This window comes from Hyla sarda, chromosome 1 (assembly GCF_029499605.1).
Source record: "Hyla sarda isolate aHylSar1 chromosome 1, aHylSar1.hap1, whole genome shotgun sequence".
NCBI classification, from domain to species: domain Eukaryota; kingdom Metazoa; phylum Chordata; class Amphibia; order Anura; family Hylidae; genus Hyla; species Hyla sarda.
In genome coordinates, this window is record NC_079189.1 from 215,247,279 (window position 1) to 215,266,242 (window position 18,964).

The window sequence follows — 18,964 nt, forward strand, 5'->3', positions numbered from 1 at the left end:
GACTTGAACCCTGGACCCTCAGATTAAAAGTCTGATGCTCTACCGACTGAGCTATCCAGGCTCTGTGAGTGCAACTTTCTAGTCACACACAAAAAACAAAGAACATAAATTCTCTGCTATAAAAGAATACAAGGTTAAAAAGATCAAGAAAAACACAGAATATGTGTTTACCAACTGAACTATCCTGACTCCTAGTGGTTGATGTCTTAGTAACACAAAGACTAGAAGATAAAATACTATGAAACAGTTTGTGGTCAAAAACATCATGCTTATTATCACAATGCCTTATAGTGAACATTTCGCCTGAACAGGGACTTGAACCCTGGACCCTCAGATTAAAAGTCTGATGCTCTACCGACTGAGCTATCCAGGCTCTGTGAGAGCAATTTTCTAGACACACTTACACACACACACACACACACACACAAAAAAAAAACATAAATTCTCTGCTATAAAAGAAGACAAGGTTGAAAAGATCAAGAAAAACACAGAATATGTGTTTACCATCTGAACTATCTTGACTCCTAGTGGTTGATGTCTTAGTAACACAAAGACTAAAAGATAAAATACTATGAAACAGTTTGTGGTCCAAAACATCACACTTATTATCACAATGCCTTATAGGGAACATTTCACCTGAACAGGGACTTGAACCCTGGACCCTCAGATTAAAAGTCTGATGCTCTACCGACTGAGCTATCCAGGCACTGTGAGTGCAATTTTCTAATCACACACAAAAAACAAAGAACATAAATTCTCTGCTATAAAAGAATACAAGGTTGAAAAGATCAAGAAAAACACAGAATATGTGTTTACCAACTGAACTATCCTGACTCCTAGTGGTTGATGTCTTAGTAACACAAAGACTAGAAGATAAAATACTATGAAACAGTTTGTGGTCAAAAACATCACGCTTATTATCACAATGCCTTATAGTGAACATTTTGCCTGAACAGGGACTTGAACCCTGGACCCTCAGATTAAAAGTCTGATGCTCTACCGACTGAGCTATGCAGGATCTGTGAGAGCAAATTTCTAGTCACACACAAAAAACAAATAACGTAAATTCTCTGCTATAAAAGAAGACAAGGTTGAAAAGATCAAGAAAAACACAGAATATGTGTTTACCAACTGAACTATCCTGACTCCTAGTGGTTGATGTCTTAGTAAGACAAAGACTAGAAGATAAAATACTATGAAACAGTTTGTGGTAAAAAAAAAACATCACGCTTATTATCACAATGCCTTTATAGTGCACATTTCACCTGAACAGGGACTTGAACCCTGGACCCTCAGATTAAAAGTCTGATGCTCTACCGACTGAGCTATACAGGCTCTGTGAGAGCATTCTTCTAGTCACACAAAAAAAATCACATAAATTCTCTACTATAAAAGAAGAAAATGTTGAAAAGATCAAGAAAACCACAAAATATGTGTTTACCAACTGAGCTATCCTGACTCCTAGCGGTTGATGTCTTAGTAACACAAAGACTAGAATATTCATTACAATGAAACAGTTTGTGGTCAAAGACATCACACTTATTCTCACAATGCCATGTAGTGAACATTTCGCCTGAACAGGGACTTGAACCCTGGACCCTCAGATTAAAAGTCTGATGCTTTACTGACTGAGCTATCCAGGCTCTCTGAGTGCAACTTTCTAGTCACACACAAAAAACAAATAACATAAATTCTCTGCTATAAAAGAATACAAGGTTAAAAAGATCAAGAAAAACACAGAATATGTGTTTACCAACTGAACTATCCTGACTCCTAGTGGTTGATGTCTTAGTAACACAAAGACTAGAAGATAAAATACTATGAAACAGTTTGTGGTCAAAAACATCACGCTTATTATCACAATGCCTTATAGTGAACATTTCGCCTGAACAGGGACTTGAACCCTGGACCCTCAGATTAAAAGTCTGATGCTCTACCGACTGAGCTATCCACGCTCTGTGAGAGCATTCTTCTAGTCACACAAAAAAAATCACATAAATTCTCTACTATAAAAGAAGAAAATGTTGAAAAGATCAAGAAAAACACAGAATATGTGTTTACCAACTGAACTATCCTGACTCCTAGTGGTTGATGTCTTAGTAAGACAAAGACTAGAAGATAAAATACTATGAAACAGTTTGTGGTAAAAAAAAACATCACGCTTATTATCACAATGCCTTTATAGTGCACATTTCACCTGAACAGGGACTTGAACCCTGGACCCTCAGATTAAAAGTCTGATGCTCTACCGACTGAGCTATGTAGGCTCTGTGAGAGCGTTCTTCTAGTCACACAAAAAAAATCACATAAATTCTCTACTATAAAAGAAGAAAATGTTGAAAAGATCAAGAAAACCACAAAATATGTGTTTACCAACTGAGCTATCCTGACTCCTAGTGGTTGATGTTTTAGTAACACAAAGACTAGAAGATTCATTACAATGAAACAGTTTGTGGTCAAAGACATCACACTTATTATCACAATGCCTTATAGTGAACATTTCGCCTGAACAGGGACTTGAACCCTGGACCCTCAGATTAAAAGTCTGATGCTCTACCGACTGAGCTATCCAGCCTCTGTGAGAGCAATTTTCTAGTCACACACAAAAAACAAATAACATAAATTCTCTGCTATAAAAGAATACAAGGTTAAAAAGATCAAGAAAAACACAGAATATGTGTTTACCAACTGAACTATCCTGACTCCTAGTGGTTGATGTCTTAGTAACACAAAGACTAGAAGATAAAATACTATGAAACAGTTTGTGGTCAAAAACATCACGCTTATTATCACAATGCCTTATAGTGAACATTTCGCCTGAACAGGGACTTGAACCCTGGACCCTCAGATTAAAAGTCTGATGCTCTACCGACTGAGCTATGCAGGATCTGTGAGAGCAAATTTCTAGTCACACACAAAAAACAAATAACATAAATTCTCTGCAATAAAAGAAGACAAGGTTGAAAAGATCAAGAAAAACACAGAATATGTGTTTACCAACTGAACTATCCTGACTCCTAGTGGTTGATGTCTTAGTAAGACAAAGACTAGAAGATAAAATACTATGAAACAGTTTGTGGTAAAAAAAAACATCACGCTTATTATCACAATGCCTTTATAGTGCACATTTCGCCTGAACAGGGACTTGAACCCTGGACCCTCAGATTAAAAGTCTGATGCTCTACCGACTGAGCTATCCAGGCTCTGTGAGAGCATTCTTCTAGTCACACAAAAAAAATCACATAAATTCTCTACTATAAAAGAAGAAAATGTTGAAAAGATCAAGAAAACCACAAAATATGTGTATACCAACTGAGCTATCCTGACTCCTAGCGGTTGATGTCTTAGTAACACAAAGACTAGAAGATTCATTACAATGAAACAGTTTGTGGTCAAAGACATCACACTTATTCTCACAATGCAATGTAGTGAACGTTTTGCCTGAACAGGGACTTTAACCCTGGACCCTCAGATTAAAAGTCTGATGCTCTACCGACTGAGCTATGCAGGATCTGTGAGAGCAAATTTCTAGTCACACACAAAAAACAAATAACATAAATTCTCTGCTATAAAAGAAGACAAGGTTGAAAAGATCAAGAACAACACAGAATATGTGTTTACCAACTGAACTATCCTGACTCCTAGTGGTTCATGTCTTAGTAAGACAAAGACTAGAAGATAAAATACTATGAAACAGTTTGTGGTAAAAAAAAAACATCACGCTTATTATCACAATGCCTTTATAGTGCACATTTCGCCTGAACAGGGACTTGAACCCTGGACCCTCAGATTAAAAGTCTGATGCTCTACCGACTGAGCTATCCAGGCTCTGTGAGTGCAACTTTCTAGTCACACACAAAAAACAAATAACATAAATTCTCTGCTATAAAAGAATACAAGGTTAAAAAGATCAAGAAAAACACAGAATATGTGTTTACCAACTGAACTATCCTGACTCCTAGTGGTTGATGTCTTAGTAACACAAAGACTAGAAGATAAAATACTATGAAACAGTTTGTGGTCAAAAACATCACGCTTATTATCACAATGCCTTATAGTGAACATTTCGCCTGAACAGGGACTTGAACCCTGGACCCTCAGATTAAAAGTCTGATGCTCTACCGACTGAGCTATCCAGGCTCTGTGTGAGCATTCTTCTAGTTACACAAAAAAAAATCACATAAATTCTCTTCTATAAAAGAAGAAAATGTTGAAAAGATCAAGAAAACCACAAAATATGTGTTTACCAACTGAGCTATCCTGACTCCTAGTGGTTGATGTCTTAGTAACACAAAGACTAGAAGATAAAATACTATGAAACAGTTTGTGGTCAAAAACATCACACTTATTCTCACAATGCCATGTAGTGAACATTTCACCTGAACAGGGACTTGAACCCTGGACCCTCAGATTAAAAGTCTGATGCTCTACCGACTGAGCTATCCAGGCTCTGTGAGATTAATTTTCTAGTCACACTTACACACACACACACACACACACAAAAAAAAAAAAAAACATAAATTCTCTGCTATAAAAGAAGACAAGGTTGAAAAGATCAAGAAAAACACAGAATATGTGTTTACCATCTGAACTATCTTGACTCCTAGTGGTTGATGTCTTAGTAACACAAAGACTAAAAGATAAAATACTATGAAACAGTTTGTGGTCCAAAACATCACACTTATTATCACAATGCCTTATAGGGAACATTTCACCTGAACAGGGACTTGAACCCTGGACCCTCAGATTAAAAGTCTGATGCTCTACCGACTGAGCTATGCAGGATCTGTGAGAGCAAATTTCTAGTCACACACAAAAAACAAATAACATAAATTCTCTGCTATAAAAGAAGACAAGATTGAAAAGATCAAGAAAAACACAGAATATGTGTTTACCAACTGAACTATCATGACTCCTAGTGGTTGATGTCTTAGTAACACAAAGACTAGAAGATTCATTGCAATGAAAAAGTTTGTGGTCAAAAAAATCACACTTATTCTCACAATGCCATGTAGTGAACATTTCGCCTGAACAGGGACTTGAACCCTGGACCCTCAGATTAAAAGTCTGATGCTCTACCGACTGAGCTATCCAGGCTCTGTGAGAGCATTTTTCTAGTCACACAAAAAAAAATCACATAAATTCTCTACTATAAAAGAAGAAAATGTTGAAAAGATCAAGAAAACCACAAAATATGTGTTTATCAACTGAGCTATCCTGACTCCTAGTGGTTGATGTCTTAGTAACACAAAGACTAGAAGATTCATTACTATGAAACAGTTTGTGGTCAAAAACATCACACTTTTTATCAAAATACCATGTAGTGAAGATTTCGTCTGAACAGGGACGTGAACCCTGGACCCTCAGATTAAAAGCCTGATGCGCTACCGACTGAGCTATCCAGGCTCTGTGAGAGCATTTTTCTAGTCACACAAAAAAAAATCACATAAATTCTCTACTATAAAAGAAGAAAATGTTGAAAAGATCAAGAAAACCACAAAATATGTGTTTATCAACTGAGCTATCCTGACTCCTAGTGGTTGATGTCTTAGTAACACAAAGACTAGAAGATAAAATACTATGAAACAGTTTGTGGTAAAAAAAAACAGCACACTTATTATCACAATGCCTTATAGTGAACATTTTGCCTGAACAGGGACTTGAACCCTGGACCCTCAGATTAAAAGTCTGATGCTCTACCGAATGAGCCATCCAGGCTCTGTGAGAGAAATTTTCTAGTCACACACACACACACACACACACACACACACACACACACACACACACACACACTCACACTACAAAAAAAAACATAAATTATCTGCTATAAAAGAAGACAAGGTTGAAAAGATCAAGAAAAACACAGAATATGTGTTTACCATCTGAACTATCTTGACTCCTAGTGGTTGATGTCTTAGTAACACAAAGACTAGAAGATAAAATACTATGAAACAGTTTGTGGTCAAAAACATCATGCTTGTTATCATAATGCCTTATAGTGAACATTTCGCCTGAACAGGGACTTGAACCCTGGACCCTCAGATTAAAAATCTGATGCTCTACCGACTGAGCTTTCCAGGCTCTGTGAGCGCAATTTTCTAATCACACACAAAAAACAAATAACATAAATTCTCTGCTATAAAAGAAGACAAGGTTGAAAAGATCAAGAAAAACACAGAATATGTGTTTACCAACTGAACTATCCTGACTCCTAGTGGTTGATGTCTTAGTAACACAAAGACTAGAAGATAAAATACTATGAAACAGTTTGTGGTCAAAAACATCACGCTTATTATCACAATGCCTTATAGTGAACATTTTGCCTGAACAGGGACTTGAACCCTGGACCCTCAGATTAAAAGTCTGATGCTCTACCGACTGAGCTATCCAGGATCTGTGAGAGCACATTTCTAGTCACACACAAAAAGCAAATAACATAAATTCTCTGCTATAAAAGAAGACAAGGTTGAAAAGATCAAGAAAAACACAGAATATGTGTTTACCAACTGAACTATCCTGACTCCTAGTGGTTGATGTCTTAGTAACACAAAGACTAGAAGATAAAATACTATGAAACAGTTTGTGGTAAAAAAAAAAACATCACGCTTATTATCACAATACCTTTTTAGTGCACATTTTGCCTGAACAGGGACTTGAACCCTGGACCCTCAGATTAAAAGTCTGATGCTCTACCAACTGAGCTATCCAGGCTCTGTGAGAGCATTCTTCTAGTCACACAAAAAAAAAATCACATAAATTCTCTACTATAAAAGAAGAAAATGTTAAAAAGATCAAGAAAACCACAAAATATGTGTTTACCAACTGAGCTATCCTGACTCCTAGGGTTTGATGTCTTAGTAACACAAAGACTAGAAAATTCATTACAATGAAACAGTTTGTGGTCAAAGACATCACACTTATTCTCACAATGCCATGTAGTGAACATTTCGCCTGAACAGGGACTTGAACCCTGGACCCTCAGATTAAAAGTCTGATGATCTACCAACTGAGCTATCCAGGCTCTGTGCGAGCATTCTTCTAGTCACACAAAAAAAATCACATAAATTCTCTTCTATAAAAGAAGAAAATGTTGAAAAGATCAAGAAAACCACTAAATATGTGTTTACTAACTGAGCTATCCTGACTCCTAGTGGTTGATGTCTTAGTAACACAAAGACTAGAAGATTCATTACAATGAAACAGTTTGTGGTCAAAAACATCACACTTATTCTCACAATGCCATGTAGTGAACATTTCGCCTGAACAGGGACTTGAACCCTGGACCCTGAGATTAAAAGTCTGATGCTCTACCGACTGAGCTATCCAGGCTCTGTGATCGCAATTTTCTAATCACACACACAAAAAAAATCACATTAATTCTCTGCTATAAAAGAATACAAGGTTGAAAAGATCAAGAAAAACACAGAATATGTGTTTACCAACTGAGCTATCCTGACTCCTAGTGGTTGATGTCTTAGTAACACAAAGACTAGAAGATAAAATACTATAAAACAGTTTGTGGTAAAAAAACAGCACACTTATTATCACAATGCCTTATAGTGAACATTTTGCCTGAACAGGGACTTGAACCCTGGACCCTCAGATTAAAAGTCTGATGCTCTACCGTATGAGCCATCCAGGCTCTGTGAGAGCAATTTTCTAGTCACACACACACACACACACACACACACACACACACACACACACACACACACACACACACACACACACACACTACAAAAAAAAACATAAATTCTCTGCTATAAAAGAATACAAGGTTGAAAAGATCAAGAAAAACACAGAATATGTGTTTACCAACTGAACTATCCTGACTCCTTGTGGTTGATGTCTTAGTAACACAAAGACTAGAAGATTCATTGCAATGAAAAAGTTTGTGGTCAAAAAAATCACACTTATTCTCACAATGCCATGTAGTGAACATTTCGCCTGAACAGGGACTTGAACCCTGGACCCTCAGATTAAAAGTCTGATGCTCTACCGACTGAGCTATCCAGGCTCTGTGAGAGCATTTTTCTAGTCACACAAAAAAAAATCACATAAATTCTCTACTATAAAAGAAGAAAATGTTGAAAAGATCAAGAAAACCACAAAATATGTGTTTATCAACTGAGCTATCCTGACTCCTAGTGGTTGATGTCTTAGTAACACAAAGACTAGAAGATTCATTACTATGAAACAGTTTGTGGTCAAAAACATCACACTTTTTATCAAAATACCATGTAGTGAAGATTTCGTCTGAACAGGGACGTGAACCCTGGACCCTCAGTTTAAAAGCCTGATGCGCTACCGACTGAGCTATCCAGGCTCTGTGAGAGCATTTTTCTAGTCACACAAAAAAAAATCACATAAATTCTCTACTATAAAAGAAGAAAATGTTGAAAAGATCAAGAAAACCACAAAATATGTGTTTATCAACTGAGCTATCCTGACTCCTAGTGGTTGATGTCTTAGTAACACAAAGACTAGAAGATAAAATACTATGAAACAGTTTGTGGTAAAAAAAACAGCACACTTATTATCACAATGCCTTATAGTGAACATTTTGCCTGAACAGGGACTTGAACCCTGGACCCTCAGATTAAAAGTCTGATGCTCTACCGAATGAGCCATCCAGGCTCTGTGAGAGCAATTTTCTAGTCACACACACACACACACACACACTCACACACACACACACACACACACACACACACACACACACACACACACACTCACACTACAAAAAAAAAACATAAATTATCTGCTATAAAAGAAGACAAGGTTGAAAAGATCAAGAAAAACACAGAATATGTGTTTACCATCTGAACTATCTTGACTCCTAGTGGTTGATGTCTTAGTAACACAAAGACTAGAAGATAAAATACTATGAAACAGTTTGTGGTCAAAAACATCATGCTTGTTATCATAATGCCTTATAGTGAACATTTCGCCTGAACAGGGACTTGAACCCTGGACCCTCAGATTAAAAATCTGATGCTCTACCGACTGAGCTTTCCAGGCTCTGTGAGCGCAATTTTCTAATCACACACAAAAAACAAATAACATAAATTCTCTGCTATAAAAGAAGACAAGGTTGAAAAGATCAAGAAAAACACAGAATATGTGTTTACCAACTGAACTATCCTGACTCCTAGTGGTTGATGTCTTAGTAACACAAAGACTAGAAGATAAAATACTATGAAACAGTTTGTGGTCAAAAACATCACTCTTATTATCACAATGCCTTATAGTGAACATTTTGCCTGAACAGGGACTTGAACCCTGGACCCTCAGATTAAAAGTCTGATGCTCTACTGACTGAGCTATCCAGGATCTGTGAGAGCACATTTCTAGTCACACACAAAAAGCAAATAACATAAATTCTCTGCTATAAAAGAAGACAAGGTTGAAAAGATCAAGAAAAACACAGAATATGTGTTTACCAACTGAACTATCCTGACTCCTAGTGGTTGATGTCTTAGTAACACAAAGACTAGAAGATAAAATACTATGAAACAGTTTGTGGTAAAAAACCGCACACTTATTATCATAATGCCTTATAGTGAACATTTCGCCTGAACAGGGACTTGAACCCTGGACCCTCAGATTAAAAGTCTGATGCTCTACCGACTGAGCTATCCAGGCTCTGTGAGTGCAACTTTCTAGTCACACACAAAAAACAAATAACATAAATTCTCTGCTATAAAAGAATACAAGTTTAAAAAGATCAAGAAAAACACAGAATATGTGTTTACCAACTGAACTATCCTGACTCCTAGTGGTTGATGTCTTAGTAACACAAAGACTAGAAGATAAAATACTATGAAACAGTTTGTGGTCAAAAACATCACGCTTATTATCACAATGCCTTATAGTGAACATTTCGCCTGAACAGGGACTTGAACCCTGGACCCTCAGATTAAAAGTCTGATGATCTACCAACTGAGCTATCCAGGCTCTGTGCGAGCATTCTTCTAGTCACACAAAAAAAATCACATAAATTCTCTTCTATAAAAGAAGAAAATGTTGAAAAGATCAAGAAAACCACTAAATATGTGTTTACTAACTGAGCTATCCTGACTCCTAGTGGTTGATGTCTTAGTAACACAAAGACTAGAAGATTCATTACAATGAAACAGTTTGTGGTCAAAAACATCACACTTATTCTCACAATGCCATGTAGTGAACATTTCGCCTGAACAGGGACTTGAACCCTGGACCCTGAGATTAAAAGTCTGATGCTCTACCGACTGAGCTATCCAGGCTCTGTGATCGCAATTTTCTAATCACACACACAAAAAAAATCACATAAATTCTCTGCTATAAAAGAATACAAGGTTGAAAAGATCAAGAAAAACACAGAATATGTGTTTACCAACTGAGCTATCCTGACTCCTAGTGGTTGATGTCTTAGTAACACAAAGACTAGAAGATAAAATACTATGAAACAGTTTGTGGTAAAAAAACAGCACACTTATTATCACAATGCCTTATAGTGAACATTTTGCCTGAACAGGGACTTGAACCCTGGACCCTCAGATTAAAAGTCTGATGCTCTACCGAATGAGCCATCCAGGCTCTGTGAGAGGGATTTTCTAGTCTCACACACACACACACACACACACACACACACACACACACACACACACACACACACACACACACACTCACACACACACACACACACACACACACACACACTACAAAAAAAAACATAAATTATCTGCTATAAAAGAATACAAGGTTGAAAAGATCAAGAAAAACACAGAATATGTGTTTACCATCTGAACTATCTTGACTCCTAGTGGTTGATGTCTTAGTAACACAAAGACTAGAAGATAAAATACTATGAAACAGTTTGTGGTCAAAAACATCATGCTTATTATCACAATGCCTTATAGTGCACATTTCGCCTGAACAGGGACTTGAACCCTGAACCCTCAGATTAAAAGTCTGATGCTCTACCGACTGAGCTTTCCAGGCTCTGTGAGCGCAATTTTCTAATCACACACAAAAAACAAATAACATAAATTCTCTGCTATAAAAGAAGAAAATGTTGAAAAGATCAAGAAAACCACAAAATATGTGTTTACCAACTGAGCTATCCTGACTCCTAGCGGTTGATGTCTTAGTAACACAAAGACTAGAAGATTCATTACAATGAAACAGTTTGTGGTCAAAGACATCACACTTGTTATCATAATGCCTTATAATGAACATTTCGCCTGAACAGGGACTTGAACCCTGGACCCTCAGATTAAAAGTCTGATGCTCTACCGACTGAGCTTTCCAGGCTCTGTGAGCGCAATTTTCTAATCACACACAAAAAACAAATAACATAAATTCTCTGCTATAAAAGAAGACAAGGTTGAAAAGATCAAGAAAAACACAGAATATGTGTTTACCAACTGAACTATCCTGACTCCTAGTGGTTGATGTCTTAGTAACACAAAGACTAGAAGATAAAATACTATGAAACAGTTTGTAGTCAAAAACATCATGCTTATTATCACAATGCCTTATAGTGAACATTTTGTCTGAACAGGGACTTGAACCCTGGACCCTCAGATTAAAAGTCTGATGCTCTACCGACTGAGCTATTCAGGATATGTGAGAGCACATTTCTAGTCACACACAAAAAGCAAATAACATAAATCCTCTGCTATACAAGAAGACAAGGTTGAAAAGATCAAGAAAAACACAGAATATGTGTTTACCAACTGAACTATCCTGACTCCTAGTGGTTGATGTCTTAGTAACACAAAGACTAGAAGATAAAATACTATGAAACAGTTTGTGGTAAAAAAAAAAAACATCACGCTTATTATCACAATGCCTTTTTAGTGCACATTTCGCCTGAACAGGGACTTGAACCCTGGACCCTCAGATTAAAAGTCTGATGCTCTACCGACTGAGCTATCCAGGCTCTGTGAGAGCATTCTTCTAGTCTCACAAAAAAAATCACATAAATTCTCTACTATAAAAGAAGAAAATGTTGAAAAGATCAAGAAAACCACAAAATATGTGTTTACCAACTGAGCTATCCTGACTCCTAGCGGTTGATGTCTTAGTAACACAAAGACTAGAAGATTCATTACAATGAAACAGTTTGTGGTCAAAGACATCACACTTATTCTCACAATGCAATGTAGTGAACATTTTGCCTGAACAGGGACTTGAACCCTGGACCCTCAGATTGAAAGTCTGATGCTCTACCGACTGAGCTATCCAGGCTCTGTGAGTGCAACTTTCTAGTCACACAAAAAAAAAAATAACATAAATTCTCTGCTATAAAAGAATACAAGGTTAAAAAGATCAAGAAAAACACAGAATATGTGTTTACCAACTGAACTATCCTGACTCCTAGTGGTTGATGTCTTAGTAACACAAAGACTAGAAGATAAAATACTATGAAACAGTTTGTGGTCAAAAACATCACGCTTATTATCACAATGCCTTATAGTGAACATTTCGCCTGAACAGGGACTTGACCCCTGGACCCTCAGATTAAAAGTCTGATGCTCTACCGACTGAGCTATCCAGGCTCTGTGTGAGCATTCTTCTAGTCACACAAAAAAAATCACATAAATTCTCTTCTATAAAAGAAGAAAATGTTGAAAAGATCAAGAAAACCACAAAATATGTGTTTACCAACTGAGCTATCCTGACTCCTAGTGGTTGATGTCTTAGTAACACAAAGACTAGAAGATTCATTACAATGAAACAGTTTGTGGTCAAAAACATCACACTTATTCTCACAATGCCATGTAGTGAACATTTCACCTGGACAGGGACTTGAACCCTGGACCCTCAGATTAAAAGTCTGATGCTCTACCGACTGAGCTATCCAGGCTCTGTGATTGCAATTTTGTAATCACACACAAAAAAAAAATCACATAAATTCTCTGCTATAAAAGAATACAAGGTTGAAAAGATCAAGAAAAACACAGAATATGTGTTTACCAACTGAGCTATCCTGACTCCTAGTGGTTGATGTCTTAGTAACACAAAGACTAAAAGATAAAATACTATGAAACAGTTTGTGGTAAAAAAACAGCACACTTATTATCACAATGCCTTATAGTGAACATTTTGCCTGAACAGGGACTTGAACCCTGGACCCTCAGATTAAAAGTCTGATGCTCTACCGACTGCGCTATCCAGGCTCTGTGAGAGCAATTTTCTAGTCACAGTCACACACACACACACACACACACACACACACACACACACACACACACACACACACACACACTACAAAAAAAAACATAAATTCTCTGCTATAAAAGAAGACAAGGTTGAAAACATCAAGAAAAACACAGAATATGTGTTTACCATCTGAACTATCTTGACTCCTAGTGGTTGATGTCTTAGTAACACAAAGACTAGAAGATAAAATACTATGAAACAGTTTATGGTCAAAAACATCACACTTATTATCACAATGCCTTAGAGTGCACATTTCACCTGAACAGGGACTTGAACCCTGGACCCTCAGATTAAAAGTCTGATGCTCTACCGACTGAGCTATCCAGGCTCTGTGTGAGCATTCTTCTAGTCACACAAAAAAAATCACATAAATTCTCTACTATAAAAGAAGAAAATGTTGAAAAGATCAAGAAAACCGCAAAATATGTGTTTACCAACTGAGCTATCCTGACTCCTAGTGGTTGATGTCTTAGTAACACAAAGACTAGAAGATTCATTACAATGAAACAGTTTGTGGTCAAAAACATCACACTTATTCTCACAATGACATGTAGTGAACATTTCGCCTGAACAGGGACTTGAACCCTGGACCCTCAGATTAAAAGTCTGATGCTCTACCGACTGAGCTATCCAGGCTCTGTGAGAGCAATTTTCTAGTCACACATAAAAAAAATAACATAAATTCTCTGCTATAAAAGAATACAAGGTTGAAAAGATCAAGAAAAACACAGAATATGTGTTTACCATCTGAACTATCTTGACTCCTAGTGGTTGATGTCTTAGTAACACAAAGACTAGAAGATAAAATACTATGAAACAGTTTGTGGTCAAAAACATCACGCTTATTATCACAATGCCTTAGAGTGAACATTTTGCCTGAACAGGGACTTGAACCCTGGACCCTCAGATTAAAAGTCTGATGCTCTACCGACTGAGCTATCCAGGATCTGTGAGAGCACTTTTCTAGTCACACACAAAAAGCAAATAACATAAATCCTCTGCTATACAAGAAGACAAGGTTGAAAAGATCAAGAAAAACACAGAATATGTGTTTACCAACTGAACTATCCTGACTCCTAGTGGTTGATGTCTTAGTAACACAAAGACTAGAAGATAAAATACTATGAAACAGTTTGTGGTAAAAAAAAAAAACATCACGCTTATTATCACAATGCCTTTTTAGTGCACATTTCGCCTGAACAGGGACTTGAACCCTGGACCCTCAGATTAAAAGTCTGATGCTCTACCGACTGAGCTATCCAGGCTCTGTGAGAGCATTCTTCTAGTAACACAAAAAAAATCACATAAATTCTCTACTATAAAAGAAGAAAATGTTGAAAAGATCAAGAAAACCACAAAATATGTGTTTACCAACTGAGCTATCCTGACTCCTAGCGGTTGATGTCTTAGTAACACAAAGACTAGAAGATTCATTACAATGAAACAGTTTGTGGTCAAAGACATCACACTTATTCTCACAATGCAATGTAGTGAACATTTCGCCTGAACAGGGACTTGAACCCTGGACCCTCAGATTGAAAGTCTGATGCTCTACCGACTGAGCTATCCAGGCTCTGTGAGTGCAACTTTCTAGTCACACAAAAAAAAAAAATAACATAAATTCTCTGCTGTAAAAGAATACAAGGTTGAAAAGATCAAGAAAAACACAGAATATGTGTTTACCATCTGAACTATCTTGACTCCTAGTGGTTGATGTCTTAGTAACACAAAGACTAGAAGATAAAATACTATGAAACAGTTTGTGGTCAAAAACATCACGCTTATTATCACAATGCCTTAGAGTGAACATTTTGCCTGAACAGGGACTTGAACCCTGGACCCTCAGATTAAAAGTCTGATGCTCTACCGACTGAGCTATCCAGGATCTGTGAGAGCACATTTCTAGTCACACACAAAAAGCAAATAACATAAATCCTCTGCTATACAAGAAGACAAGGTTGAAAAGATCAAGAAAAACACAGAATATGTGTTTACCAACTGAACTATCCTGACTCCTAGTGGTTGATGTCTTAGTAACACAAAGACTAGAAGATAAAATACTATGAAACAGTTTGTGGTAAAAAAAAAAAAACATCACGCTTATTATCACAATGCCTTTTTAGTGCACATTTCGCCTGAATAGGGACTTGAACCCTGGACCCTCAGATTAAAAGTCTGATGCTCTACCGACTGAGCTATCCAGGCTCTGTGAGAGCATTCTTCTAGTCACACAAAAAAAATCACATAAATTCTCTACTATAAAAGAAGAAAATGTTGAAAAGATCAAGAAAACCACAAAATATGTGTTTACCAACTGAGCTATCCTGACTCCTAGCGGTTGATGTCTTAGTAACACAAAGACTAGAAGATTCATTACAATGAAACAGTTTGTGGTCAAAGACATCACACTTATTCTCACAATGCAATGTAGTGAACATTTCGCCTGAACAGGGACTTGAACCCTGGACCCTCAGATTGAAAGTCTGATGCTCTACCGACTGAGCTATCCAGGCTCTGTGAGTGCAACTTTCTAGTCACACAAAAAAAAAAAATAACATAAATTCTCTGCTATAAAAGAATACAAGGTTAAAAAGATCAAGAAAAACACAGAATATGTGTTTACCAACTGAACTATCCTGACTCCTAGTGGTTGATGTCTTAGTAACACAAAGACTAGAAGATAAAATACTATGAAACAGTTTGTGGTCAAAAACATCACGCTTATTATCACAATGCCTTATAGTGAACATTTCGCCTGAACAGGGACTTGACCCCTGGACCCTCAGATTAAAAGTCTGATGCTCTACCGACTGAGCTATCCAGGCTCTGTGTGAGCATTCTTCTAGTCACACAAAAAAAATCACATAAATTCTCTTCTATAAAAGAAGAAAATGTTGAAAAGATCAAGAAAACCACAAAATATGTGTTTACCAACTGAGCTATCCTGACTCCTAGTGGTTGATGTCTTAGTAACACAAAGACTAGAAGATTCATTACAATGAAACAGTTTGTGGTCAAAAACATCACACTTATTCTCACAATGCCATGTAGTGAACATTTCACCTGAACAGGGACTTGAACCCTGGACCCTCAGATTAAAAGTCTGATGCTCTACCGACTGAGCTATCCAGGCTCTGTGATTGCAATTTTGTAATCACACACAAAAAAAAAATCACATAAATTCTCTGCTATAAAAGAATACAAGGTTGAAAAGATCAAGAAAAACACAGAATATGTGTTTACCAACTGAGCTATCCTGACTCCTAGTGGTTGATGTCTTAGTAACACAAAGACTAAAAGATAAAATACTATGAAACAGTTTGTGGTAAAAAAACAGCACACTTATTATCACAATGCCTTATAGTGAACATTTTGCCTGAACAGGGACTTGAACCCTGGACCCTCAGATTAAAAGTCTGATGCTCTACCGACTGCGCTATCCAGGCTCTGTGAGAGCAATTTTCTAGTCACAGTCACACACACACACACACACACACACACACACACACACACACACACACACACACACACTACAAAAAAAAACATAAATTCTCTGCTATAAAAGAAGACAAGGTTGAAAACATCAAGAAAAACACAGAATATGTGTTTACCATCTGAACTATCTTGACTCCTAGTGGTTGATGTCTTAGTAACACAAAGACTAGAAGATAAAATACTATGAAACAGTTTATGGTCAAAAACATCACACTTATTATCACAATGCCTTATAGTGCACATTTCAGCTGAACAGGGACTTGAACCCTGGACCCTCAGATTAAAAGTCTGATGCTCTACCGACTGAGCTATCCAGGCTCTGTGTGAGCATTCTTCTAGTCACACAAAAAAAATCACATAAATTCTCTACTATAAAAGAAGAAAATGTTGAAAAGATCAAGAAAACCACAAAATATGTGTTTACCAACTGAGCTATCCTGACTCCTAGTGGTTGATGTCTTAGTAACACAAAGACTAGAAGATTCATTACAATGAAACAGTTTGTGGTCAAAAACATCACACTTATTCTCACAATGACATGTAGTGAACATTTCGCCTGAACAGGGACTTGAACCCTGGACCCTCAGATTAAAAGTCTGATGCTCTACCGACTGAGCTATCCAGGCTCTGTGAGAGCAATTTTCTAGTCACACATAAAAAAAATAACATAAATTCTCTGCTATAAAAGAATACAAGGTTGAAAAGATCAAGAAAAACACAGAATATGTGTTTACCATCTGAACTATCTTGACTCCTAGTGGTTGATGTCTTAGTAACACAAAGACTAGAAGATAAAATACTATGAAACAGTTTGTGGTCAAAAACATCACGCTTATTATCACAATGCCTTAGAGTGAACATTTTGCCTGAACAGGGACTTGAACCCTGGACCCTCAGATTAAAAGTCTGATGCTCTACCGACTGAGCTATCCAGGATCTGTGAGAGCACTTTTCTAGTCACACACAAAAAGCAAATAACATAAATCCTCTGCTATACAAGAAGACAAGGTTGAAAAGATCAAGAAAAACACAGAATATGTGTTTACCAACTGAACTATCCTGACTCCTAGTGGTTGATGTCTTAGTAACACAAAGACTAGAAGATAAAATACTATGAAACAGTTTGTGGTAAAAAAAAAAAACATCACGCTTATTATCACAATGCCTTTTTAGTGCACATTTCGCCTGAACAGGGACTTGAACCCTGGACCCTCAGATTAAAAGTCTGATGCTCTACCGACTGAGCTATCCAGGCTCTGTGAGAGCATTCTTCTAGTCACACAAAAAAAATCACATAAATTCTCTACTATAAAAGAAGAAAATGTTGAAAAGATCAAGAAAACCACAAAATATGTGTTTACCAACTGAGCTATCCTGACTCCTAGCGGTTGATGTCTTAGTAACACAAAGACTAGAAGATTCATTACAATGAAACAGTTTGTGGTCAAAGACATCACACTTATTCTCACAATGCAATGTAGTGAACATTTCGCCTGAACAGGGACTTGAACCCTGGACCCTCAGATTGAAAGTCTGATGCTCTACCGACTGAGCTATCCAGGCTCTGTGAGTGCAACTTTCTAGTCACACAAAAAAAAAAATAACATAAATTCTCTGCTATAAAAGAATACAAGGTTAAAAAGATCAAGAAAAACACAGAATATGTGTTTACCAACTGAACTATCCTGACTCCTAGTGGTTGATGTCTTAGTAACACAAAGACTAGAAGATAAAATACTATGAAACAGTTTGTGGTCAAAAACATCACGCTTATTATCACAATGCCTTATAGTGAACATTTCGCCTGAACAGGGACTTGACCCCTGGACCCTCAGATTAAAAGTCTGATGCTCTACCGACTGAGCTATCCAGGCTCTGTGTGAGCATTCTTCTAGTCACACAAAAAAAATCACATAAATTCTCTTCTATAAAAGAAGAAAATGTTGAAAAGATCAAGAAAACCACAAAATATGTGTTTACCAACTGAGCTATCCTGACTCCTAGTGGTTGATGTCTTAGTAACACAAAGACTAGAAGATTCATTACAATGAAACAGTTTGTGGTCAAAAACATCACACTTATTCTCACAATGCCATGTAGTGAACATTTCACCTGAACAGGGACTTGAACCCTGGACCCTCAGATTAAAAGTCTGATGCTCTACCGACTGAGCTATCCAGGCTCTGTGATTGCAATTTTGTAATCACACACAAAAAAAAAATCACATAAATTCTCTGCTATAAAAGAATACAAGGTTGAA

At 37.0% G+C, this 18,964-nt stretch overlaps 24 non-coding genes across 24 annotated transcripts in view; all 24 read right to left on the bottom strand.

Annotated features, from left to right (window-relative positions):
• TRNAK-UUU (transfer RNA lysine (anticodon UUU)) overlaps positions 1-61 on the bottom strand; it is a 73-nt gene extending 12 nt beyond the window's left edge. Inside the window, exon 1 of the tRNA in view lies at positions 1-61. This exon is cut by the window's left edge and continues 12 nt beyond it. This is a non-coding gene — a tRNA (tRNA-Lys).
• Positions 62-300: 239 nt separating this feature from the next.
• On the bottom strand, positions 301-373 carry TRNAK-UUU (transfer RNA lysine (anticodon UUU)). Its single transcript has one exon. It is a non-coding gene; the product is annotated as a tRNA-Lys (tRNA).
• Positions 374-633: 260 nt separating this feature from the next.
• On the bottom strand, positions 634-706 carry TRNAK-UUU (transfer RNA lysine (anticodon UUU)). Its single transcript has one exon. It is a non-coding gene; the product is annotated as a tRNA-Lys (tRNA).
• A 2,424-nt stretch (positions 707-3,130) lies between these two features.
• Positions 3,131-3,203, bottom strand: TRNAK-UUU (transfer RNA lysine (anticodon UUU)). Its single transcript has one exon. It is a non-coding gene; the product is annotated as a tRNA-Lys (tRNA).
• Positions 3,204-3,755: 552 nt separating this feature from the next.
• TRNAK-UUU (transfer RNA lysine (anticodon UUU)) lies at positions 3,756-3,828 on the bottom strand. Its single transcript has one exon. It is a non-coding gene; the product is annotated as a tRNA-Lys (tRNA).
• Positions 3,829-4,067: 239 nt separating this feature from the next.
• Positions 4,068-4,140, bottom strand: TRNAK-UUU (transfer RNA lysine (anticodon UUU)). The gene has a single exon. It is a non-coding gene; the product is annotated as a tRNA-Lys (tRNA).
• Positions 4,141-4,376: 236 nt separating this feature from the next.
• TRNAK-UUU (transfer RNA lysine (anticodon UUU)) lies at positions 4,377-4,449 on the bottom strand. Its single transcript has one exon. It is a non-coding gene; the product is annotated as a tRNA-Lys (tRNA).
• A 575-nt stretch (positions 4,450-5,024) lies between these two features.
• TRNAK-UUU (transfer RNA lysine (anticodon UUU)) lies at positions 5,025-5,097 on the bottom strand. The gene has a single exon. It is a non-coding gene; the product is annotated as a tRNA-Lys (tRNA).
• Positions 5,098-6,638: 1,541 nt separating this feature from the next.
• TRNAK-UUU (transfer RNA lysine (anticodon UUU)) lies at positions 6,639-6,711 on the bottom strand. The gene has a single exon. It is a non-coding gene; the product is annotated as a tRNA-Lys (tRNA).
• A 1,233-nt stretch (positions 6,712-7,944) lies between these two features.
• TRNAK-UUU (transfer RNA lysine (anticodon UUU)) lies at positions 7,945-8,017 on the bottom strand. The gene has a single exon. It is a non-coding gene; the product is annotated as a tRNA-Lys (tRNA).
• Positions 8,018-9,572: 1,555 nt separating this feature from the next.
• Positions 9,573-9,645, bottom strand: TRNAK-UUU (transfer RNA lysine (anticodon UUU)). The gene has a single exon. It is a non-coding gene; the product is annotated as a tRNA-Lys (tRNA).
• A 2,208-nt stretch (positions 9,646-11,853) lies between these two features.
• Positions 11,854-11,926, bottom strand: TRNAK-UUU (transfer RNA lysine (anticodon UUU)). The gene has a single exon. It is a non-coding gene; the product is annotated as a tRNA-Lys (tRNA).
• A 235-nt stretch (positions 11,927-12,161) lies between these two features.
• Positions 12,162-12,234, bottom strand: TRNAE-UUC (transfer RNA glutamic acid (anticodon UUC)). Its single transcript has one exon. It is a non-coding gene; the product is annotated as a tRNA-Glu (tRNA).
• Positions 12,235-12,780: 546 nt separating this feature from the next.
• On the bottom strand, positions 12,781-12,853 carry TRNAK-UUU (transfer RNA lysine (anticodon UUU)). The gene has a single exon. It is a non-coding gene; the product is annotated as a tRNA-Lys (tRNA).
• A 611-nt stretch (positions 12,854-13,464) lies between these two features.
• On the bottom strand, positions 13,465-13,537 carry TRNAK-UUU (transfer RNA lysine (anticodon UUU)). Its single transcript has one exon. It is a non-coding gene; the product is annotated as a tRNA-Lys (tRNA).
• Positions 13,538-13,772: 235 nt separating this feature from the next.
• Positions 13,773-13,845, bottom strand: TRNAK-UUU (transfer RNA lysine (anticodon UUU)). Its single transcript has one exon. It is a non-coding gene; the product is annotated as a tRNA-Lys (tRNA).
• Positions 13,846-14,401: 556 nt separating this feature from the next.
• On the bottom strand, positions 14,402-14,474 carry TRNAK-UUU (transfer RNA lysine (anticodon UUU)). The gene has a single exon. It is a non-coding gene; the product is annotated as a tRNA-Lys (tRNA).
• Positions 14,475-14,709: 235 nt separating this feature from the next.
• TRNAE-UUC (transfer RNA glutamic acid (anticodon UUC)) lies at positions 14,710-14,782 on the bottom strand. Its single transcript has one exon. It is a non-coding gene; the product is annotated as a tRNA-Glu (tRNA).
• An 867-nt stretch (positions 14,783-15,649) lies between these two features.
• Positions 15,650-15,722, bottom strand: TRNAE-UUC (transfer RNA glutamic acid (anticodon UUC)). The gene has a single exon. It is a non-coding gene; the product is annotated as a tRNA-Glu (tRNA).
• Positions 15,723-16,269: 547 nt separating this feature from the next.
• TRNAK-UUU (transfer RNA lysine (anticodon UUU)) lies at positions 16,270-16,342 on the bottom strand. The gene has a single exon. It is a non-coding gene; the product is annotated as a tRNA-Lys (tRNA).
• A 915-nt stretch (positions 16,343-17,257) lies between these two features.
• Positions 17,258-17,330, bottom strand: TRNAK-UUU (transfer RNA lysine (anticodon UUU)). The gene has a single exon. It is a non-coding gene; the product is annotated as a tRNA-Lys (tRNA).
• A 556-nt stretch (positions 17,331-17,886) lies between these two features.
• On the bottom strand, positions 17,887-17,959 carry TRNAK-UUU (transfer RNA lysine (anticodon UUU)). The gene has a single exon. It is a non-coding gene; the product is annotated as a tRNA-Lys (tRNA).
• Positions 17,960-18,194: 235 nt separating this feature from the next.
• TRNAE-UUC (transfer RNA glutamic acid (anticodon UUC)) lies at positions 18,195-18,267 on the bottom strand. Its single transcript has one exon. It is a non-coding gene; the product is annotated as a tRNA-Glu (tRNA).
• Positions 18,268-18,813: 546 nt separating this feature from the next.
• Positions 18,814-18,886, bottom strand: TRNAK-UUU (transfer RNA lysine (anticodon UUU)). The gene has a single exon. It is a non-coding gene; the product is annotated as a tRNA-Lys (tRNA).
• Positions 18,887-18,964: the final 78 nt, after the last annotated feature.